Here is a 9,154-nt window from a genome sequence, read left to right as displayed (position 1 = left end):
AGAACACTGGAGCGGGTTGCCATTTCCTTCTCCAATGTATGAAAGTGAAAAGTGAAAAGGAAGTCGCTCAGTCGTGTCTGACTCTTAGCGACCCCATGGACCGCAGCCTATCAGGCTCCTCCGTCCATGGGGTTTTCCAGGCTAGAGTACTGGAGTGGGGTGCCCTTGCCTTCTCCTGCATACACATTAGGAACACATAAAGAAGACAAAGGTCGCCCTCTAGTGTGGTCCATGAGAAAGACGGAAGAAGAGTATGAGCTGGTCACAGTGTGCATTTTAAAACCTGCTGCTCTCCAAATGATATTTTATTCCACTTTTTGCACTGAATCCTTTCTTTTCTAATTTAGATTGGCTACTAGATATTTACTTAATTGTTCTTCAAATGAGCTCTTTATCTTTTATCATATTATATATTTTGCTGACTTTTTAAACCATTGAAGAAAAAGTCATATTTTCAGAATTAGCTCAATTTTACTCCTACCGGGTGGTATTTTTACAGTCATAGCTGTAATGTGAATGCTAAGTAGAATCTTGCCTTGATTTATTTTGCTTTGACTTAATTTCAAATTAAATAACCTCAATCAAGATTATGAACTGAAGTGTCTGATGCTGTGCGTTGTAAAAGATCCTGCTCTTGGTAAGTAAAGGCAGAGACCTGAACGCGCTCATAATTTCAGAATAATGACAGGCACTTAATCACATTAGCATACAATACACTAATGCATAAAATTTCTTTCTATGGAATTACGGGCTATTTGTATGGTTTTAAATTGACATGGCATGTCGTCCTTAAGCCTCAAGCTTTATGCCAACATTTTTTACTCTTTTTTGGGACACCTCAATAAAGAAAATGTGGCAATATAAGTTTCACAAGGCATATGGGTAAATGTACAAATACTTTACTATCTTTATTTTCCTATTACATGACATAATATGTACCCTGATTCCTCCTTCTGCCTTTTAGCAAAAAAGCATAGTCACTTCCAGGTCTGGTGGTGCCCTGGAGTCAGCTCCTACCCAGCAAGAGCCCATTGTTAAATTTTGAGAAATTTAATATCTGGTTACTATGAAAAATTAAATCGTATAAGCTTACAATTAAATTATATTCAAAGCAGATTATAAAAAAGCATAACTCATCATTTCCTGGCTAGCTTAGGTTGACATTATACTGTAAGGTAAAGGTCTCCACCCTCGCTGTCCACTCCTGTCTGTCCATCTATCCCTGTATTTCTACTTCTCACTCTGATCTTTCAGTCTTTTTCCTTCCAGGGCTCTGCCTAGACGGCCAGGCTATACATCACTGTTCTTGAGTCAGGCACCTTCTCTTTCCCCACAAAATGGATGATCAGGTGCTATGTCTAACCCTCTGCAGATGACGATGGTTTTCCCTTACCTTTAGCTTTCAGAACCACCTCTGAGTGAGGCTGTAATGCAGCTGCCAACATCTTCATCTTGTACCCACAAAACAAGGATGGCTCCATCTGAGACCAAGCTCTGGCTGTTCCCCTCCTTTAGCTGGTCATGCAGGATTCTCCATCTGGGGAGAGACGTGAGCTAAGGTAGGTGTTCTAGGTGGGTATCAGGGGATGCCTTGGGACTCTGGGCTACAGGGTCATGGGACATGCATGTTCCCTCTGGTTCTACTCATGCTCAATTCTGATGTGCTGTTTTCATCATACTGTGATGGATTGCTGCTGGGCCTTTATTATGACTTGGTGGGTCTGATGGGACTCAGCTCAAGATGAGTTGTTCTTGTTGTTGTTTAGTCGCTAAGTCATGTCCAACTCTTTGTGACCCTATGGACTGTAGCCAGGCAGGCTCCTCTGTCCATGGGATTTCCCAAGCAAGAATACTGGAGTGGGTTGCCATTTCCTTCTCCAGGGGTTCTTCCTGCATCTCCTGCATTGCAGGCAGATTCTTTACCACTGAGCCAGCAGGGAGGCCCTCATGATGACTAGTTCTGGCCAAATAGTTGTTTGTGGTCCCATCTCTACCATGGCCAAACAGCATCCTGGGGGTTGCTTTCAGACGGTATATAAATCCCCACTGCAGAAGACATGGTCATGCTGCAGAACCCCAAGGGCCTGAGGGTCTGATTCTCCCGCTGGGGCATTACACAGCCTCTATACACAAGTCTTTTCTTGCAAGTGATACTTCCAACATTACAGCATTTGCTAGGTTATTTGTCCCCTGTGGTAGGCTGCTTGTGGGGTTCCCTGGTGGTTCAGTGGTAAAGAATCTGCCTGCAATGCAGGAAACCCGGGTTTAACCACTGGGTCAGGAAGAGCCCCTGGAGAAGGAAATGGCAACCTATTCAGTATTCTTGCCTGGAAAATCTCATGGACAGAGAACCCTGGCAGGCTACAGTCCATGAGATTGCAAGAGTCAGACACAGCTTAACAACCAAAGTACAGGCTGCTTGCCCTATAGTCTAGACCTACTTCAGAACCCTTTCCTGCTTGAGGCTCTACACAGAGACCACAGCTTTTTATACCACCCAGTGTATGGGCTGGAACAATAATCCTCAGGATGGAAGAAGCTGCCCCAGAACTTGAAGATGCCCACCATGTTGCATCCTTTGTTACAAGGGTGTGTGACAAACTAACTGCCGTTTACTTTGGAGCCCATTTCTCAGTGTGCCCCTAACCAGTGAATCTAAACATTTTGCCAATGTGGCAGTTTCTGAATCTTTACAAGGTTGATTTCCTACCCAACTGTAGCTCATGTGTGGCCTGCAGCATGCAAGCCACCTTTCACTCTTTCAGCTCAATTAATGCAATGTGATCGATGGAGTAGGTCAGCGTGCTATTCCGTGTGATATCTAGACTGTCCAGGTCTCTTCTGACTGTATTATGCCGGAGAGCTGGAGAGATAAGTTAACCCTGGGGCAGACCTTTAATTGTATTCTGTTGTTAGTTCCATGTGAATGCAAGATGTTTCTTATCCTCTTCCCATAGCAATAAAAATGAATCCTTCGCCAATCAATGGCCTCGTACTACGTACCAGAGGCAAAGACACCCAGTTAGAATGGTGACTGCACTCAGCGTTGAGCTGGCAGTAGTCTACAGATGAATCCTTCAGAAGGATTCATCTAGCTCTGCAGCATCCAGACTGGTGAGTTAAAAGGAGGTTTGATGAGTACCATGACCCATACTCTTTAGATCATTAAGGAGATGTCATATAGTGATTTATAATAAGAAATATGTATTTAGTCTTTGTCTCTATTTCTGGGGGGCTTCCCTGGTGGCTCAGAGGTTAAAGCATCTGCCTGGAATGCTGGAGACCTGGGTTTGATCCCTGGGTTGGGAAGATCCCCTGGAGAAGGAAATGGCAACCCATTCCACTACTCTTGCCTGGAGAATCCCATGGAGGGAGGAGCCTGGTAGGCTACAGTCCATGGGGTCACAAAGAGTCAGACACGACTGAACGACTTCACTTCACTTCACTTCTATTTCTGGATCAGAGTTCCTAAAACCTTTAAGTGATGAGACTGCCAAAGGTGTTTTTTTGCTCTGTTAATAGACCCCATCTAAGGATGGGGCTGGATGCTAGGGGAACCAAGCATGTGATTAGAAGTTTGGAACTTTCAGTCTCAACACCCTGACATCCTGGGAGAGCAGAGGGGCTGGAGCATGAATCAACTGCCAATAGCCAGTGATTTAATCAAGCATGTTTATGTATTGGGTTGGCCAAAAAGTTTGGATTTTTCCATAACTTCTTAAGAAAAGACCCAAATAAACTTTCTGGTCAACCCAGTAATAAAGCCTCTGTACAATCCCAAAAGAATGGGATTCAGAGAACTTCTGGTTGGTGAACATGAGGAGATTTGGGAGAGTGGCCTGCCTGGACAGGATAAGGAAGTTTGGTGCCTGTTCCCTGTACTTTGCCCCATCCATCTTTTCCATATGATTTTTTTGAGTTATAGCCATCATAGTACAGGCAGACCTCATTTTATTGTGCTTCATATTCATTGTGCTTCACAGCTACTGAGGTTTTTGCAGATTGAAAGTTTGTGGCAACCCTCTGTTAAGCAAGTCTACTGGCACTGTTTTTCCAACAGCATTGCTCACTTTGGGTATCTGTGTCATATTTTGATAATTTTTGCAACATTTCAAACTTTTCATCCTTGTTATATTTGTTGTGCGATCTCTGATCAATAATCTTTGATGTTACTGTTGTAGCTGTTTTGGGGTGCCTTAGGTTTCAACCACATAAGACAGTGAACTTAATAAATGTCTGTGTTTTGACTGCTTCACCCACTGACCATCCCCTCATCTCTGTCTCTTTCCTCAGGCCTTCCTATTCCCTGAGACAGAGCAATATTGAACTTAAGCCAATTAATAATGTTACACTGGCCTCTAGGTGTTCAAGTGAAAGGAACAGTCACACTTTAGAGAATCTAAATCCAAAGCTAATGAAGAACGCATGTCAGAAGCCTAGATAAGCTGACAGCTAGGCCTCTTGCACCAGACAGTCAAGTTGTGGATGCAAAGGAAAAGTTCTTGAAGGAAATTAAAAGTGCTTCTCCTGCAAACATATGAATGATGAGATAGTGAAGCAACCTTATTGCTGATATGGAGGAAGGGTTTAGTTTCTAAATAGAAGATAAAAGCAGCCACAACATTTCCTTGAGTCAAAGTCTAATTCAGAGCAAGGCCCTAGTGTTATACAATTCTGTGAAGGCTGAGAGAGGTGAGGAAGCTGCAGAAGAAAAGTTTGCCACTGGTAGAGGTTGGTTCATGAGGTTTAAGGAAAGATGCCATCTCCATACATAAAAGGGCGAAGGAAATAGCATGAGCTGACATAGAAGCTGCAGCAAGTTATGCGGAGGATCTAGATAAGATGACCAGTGGAGGCTAATTAGTACATTGTACAGATTTTCGGTGTAGTAAAACAGCCTTCTGTTGGAAGAGGATGCCATCCAGGACATTCATAGTTCAAGGGAAGTCAGTGTCTGGCTTCAAAGGGCAGGCTAACTCTCTTCTTAAGGGTTAATGCAACTGGTGACTTTAAGTTGAAGCCATTGCTCGTTTACCATTCTGAAAAGCTAGGGCTCTTAAGAATTATGCTAAATAGTACACTGCCTCTATAAATGGGACAACAAAGCCTGGATGACAGCACGTCTGTTTGAGGCATGGTTTACTGAATATTTTGAGCCCACTGTTGAGACCCACAACTCAAAAAACAAGATTCCTTTCAAAATATTACTGTTCAATGTCAATGCATCTGGTCTCCCAAGAGTTTTGATGGAGATGTACAATGAAATTCATGTTGTTTTCATGCCTGCTAACACAATATCCATTCTGCAGTTCATGGATCAGGGACTGATTTAAATTTTTAAGTCATTATTTAAGAAATACATTTCTTAGAAATACATTTCTAAGGCTATAGTTGCTAGAGGTAGTGATTTTTCTGATGGGTCTGGGTAGTCAACATAAAACCTTCCGGACAGTATTTTACCATTCTAACTGCCTTTAAGAACATTGATGATTCACAGACAAGGTCAAAACATCAGCACTAACCAAAGTTTGGAAGCAGTTGATTCTAACCCTCATGTGTGAAATTGAGAGCTTAAAGACTTCAGTGGTGGAAGTAAGTGCAGATGTGGTGGAAATAGCAAGAGACCTAGAAGTGGAGCCCAGTGATGTGACTGAATGGATGCAATCTCTAATAAAACTTGAACAGATGAAGAGTTGCTTATTATGGGTGAGCAAAGAAAGTGGTTTCTTGAGATGAAATCTACTCCTGATGAAGATACTGTGGAAGTTGTTGAAAATAACAAAGAATTTAGGCTCGTCTGTCAAGGAATTCTGCAGGCAAGAATTCTGGAGTGGATAGCCATTCCCTTCTCCAGGGGATCTTCCCAACCCAAGGATTGAACCCAGGTCTCCTGCATTGTAGGCAGATTCGTTACTATCTGAGCCACCAGGGAAGCCCAGCATACTTAGAATATTACATAAACTTAGTGGATAAAGTGTCAGTGGGGTTGTGAGGATTAACTCCAATTTTGAAAGAAGTTCTATGTGTAAAATGCTATCAAACAGAATTGCATGCTACAGTAAAATTGTTCATAAAAGGAAGAGTCAATTTATGCAACAAACTTCACTGTAGTCTTATTTTAAGAAACTGTCACAACCAGCTCAACATTCAGCAATGACTACCTGATTAGTTAGCAGACATCAACATCAAGGCAAGACTCTGCACCAGCAAAAAGATTACAAACTAGCTGAAGGCTTGGATGATGTTTAGGATTTATTTAAGTAATAGAATATTTCTGGGGGGAGATGGGCTATGCAGCTTATGGGATTTTAGTTCCCTGACCAGGGATCAAACCTGGGCCCAAGGCAGTGAGAGCATGAAGATCTAACCTCTGGACCACTGGGAAATTCCTCTGAATCACTGGGGAACTTCCTATTTTCAAATTAAGTTATGCACATTGTTTTTTTACACATAATGCTGCTTCACACTTCATAGACTACAGTATAGGGTAAACATGACTTTTATATGCTCTGGGAAATAAAAAAATTCACATGACTTGCTTTATTATGTTATTCCTTTTCTTGTGGTTATCAGGAAATATGGAACTGAACCTGCAACATCTCCAAGGTATATCTGTAAACCATTAATCTAGTAAGTAAAATGTCTTTGGAATTCTCTGAGCTGCTCCAAGAGTGAAAGTCCCTCAGTCGTGTCCAACTCTTTACGACCTCATGGACTACAAAGTCCATGGAATTCTCCAGGCCAGAATACTCGAGCAGGTAGCCTTTCCCTTCTCCAGGGGATCATCCCAACCCAGGGATCAAACCTAGGTCTCTCACACTGTAGGCGAATTCTTTACCAGCTGAGCCACAAGGGAAGCCCAAGTTGAGCCACAAGCTGAGCCCAAGCTGAATCACAAGGGAAGCTCCAGCAAATTAATTGACTCAGGAGGGGGTCATGGGAATCTCTGAGGAACAGAATTAGAAGCACAAGTGACAACCTGGGCTGTGACTGGCTTATGGAAGGAGATGATCTTGTGGGGTTGAAACCTTAACTTGTGGAATCTGATGCTGTCTCTGGGTTTTGTTTGAATTGAATTGAATTACAGGATACCCACCTGATGTCCAGGAATTTCTTGGTGTGAAAATTGTCCCCAACTCCACACATGGGAATTGGGTACTAGAACTGTTATCAGATCACTCAGATCTGCCACCCTCCAGGGATGCAATATTGCTTTTAATTTCTTTTCTTGGCCTAAAGAGGTCAGTTTCAGAGACTTCTAGTTTGATTTCCCTTCTTTGATAGGTCTTAACCTGAAGAACAAGATGTCAACTGCTTACTATGTTGATTTCAGTTATTTATTTTGAGACTGGAGAAATGACATGAAGTGGGTCCATTAGACTTAGTTTGACCCACTTTATGCCAAATGTGGCTGGGATCCTATTTCTACACTCCCTTACTCTGACGGGGGAGAGACCTGGGATATTTTATGTGTCTGGGTGTTAATTTCAATTTATATCCTGTGTCCAACTTTTCTTGAGATGTTTGGATAGCCCATTTTCTCTAAAGTGCAGTCATACATAAATGGCTGTGGATCCCTTGGTAGAAGGACTTGGAGGAATCACCATTGTGTATACTTGGCTTGATGTTTCAAGATCCCTTTTTCTGAGGAGCTGGTTACTTCATCAGTCAGAGGGAACCAGGTCAGAAAACTGGCTCAGGTCTGGGACTATTTACTGGATGACCGCCCTCAGCCTACTGGTAATTGATTTCATCTGTTGGCACAAAGTGAGTAGGATCTTTGGCAGTGGCCATCTTTATATCCCTCAGGGCCTTTGTAGTCTCTTAACCATCCCTATAACTTGTGCATGTGAGTTCCCCTTGGTTGCCACACCAATTTTACCAGTTACTTGAGACCCTCAGACTTCTGGCAGTTAAATCTTGATGGAATGTTATGGCATTCCAGCCTTGATTGCTATGGGTGAGCCAAGTTCTGTCTCAGCTTCTGTCTTCAATCTGGACCTTCCCAGAGAACCAGTGCTGAACTTCTTAGTGATGCTGGTGTCCCTCTTGCCAGCATGTTTCTATGGCCTTGGTGTGTTTTGTGTACTCTGGGTCCTTCCATGGGACACAATCAGCTGGAGGGTCTTCTGGCTGCACATAGTATATATGTCCATTCCACTTCCTTGTGCCTTTTAACCCCTTCCTCTGCCAGAATTTTGTCATTTTGGCATTGGCCATTGCTTTTTCATGTCTCTAGGACCATGCTAGTCATGAGTTAACACCCTCTCTGGGGTTAATTGTCAAGGTGTTAAATCCTATCCCTTGGAACAGAGAGATAGGATTCAATTGAGACAACAAACTCTTCCTTACCCAGTTTTATGAATTCAGCCCCCTATATACTTCCCCTGCTAGTGCACGAGGACTTAGATTTATGACTTCTCTGGGACATAGCCCTTTCCTTCCTTATCAGGTCAGCACATCCCTAGTTGGGTGATGCTATAATTCAACCTAGTTGTAAACCTAGTGGCCAGGATTCTGAGAGGACACCCACCAGTTCTGTTTCTAATTTAATGTCTGTAGAACTTTCCCAAATTCCCAGACCTGTTAAGGGCCTGGCTCCCCCTTTCTATCCTCTCCTGGAACACATGTTACATTATGTAGCTTTCCCTACTAGACTGTAAGTGTTATGAGAAAGGTAGGAAAAGCCTCTGTTTTATCCACTCCTGTGTTCTCTGTGTCAGGTTTCATGCCTGAGATGAATGTTTAGTGATGTGTGGCTTGAATAGGCCTCCTCCTGTAATGAAGGCCAACACAGGCTGAGTGTTCACCGTGGGCCAGGCTCTGTTTGAGCTCTTCCATATTCCTCTGTGTAGAGCTGACTCCTTGGAAAAACCCTGATGCTGGGAAAGACTGAAAACAAGAGGAGAAGGGGGCAAAAGAGGGTGAGGTGGTTGGATGGCATCACTGACTCTATGGACACGAGTTTGAGCAAGCTCCAGGAGTTGGTGATGGACAGGGAAACCTGGCGTATTACAGTCCATGAGGTTGCAAAGAGCTGGACACAACTTAGGGACTGAACAACAGTAATATGCCTTAATTCCTTCAATCTTCATTTTAAATCTCTGAGATAGGAACTACTGCTACTGAAGAGGAGGTAGTTAGTCTAGTCTTC

Source organism: Budorcas taxicolor, chromosome 2 (genome assembly GCF_023091745.1).
Source record: "Budorcas taxicolor isolate Tak-1 chromosome 2, Takin1.1, whole genome shotgun sequence".
NCBI lineage: Eukaryota > Metazoa > Chordata > Mammalia > Artiodactyla > Bovidae > Budorcas > Budorcas taxicolor.
The sequence above is the reverse complement of the archived record's forward strand: the minus strand, read 5'-3'. Positions refer to the sequence as shown.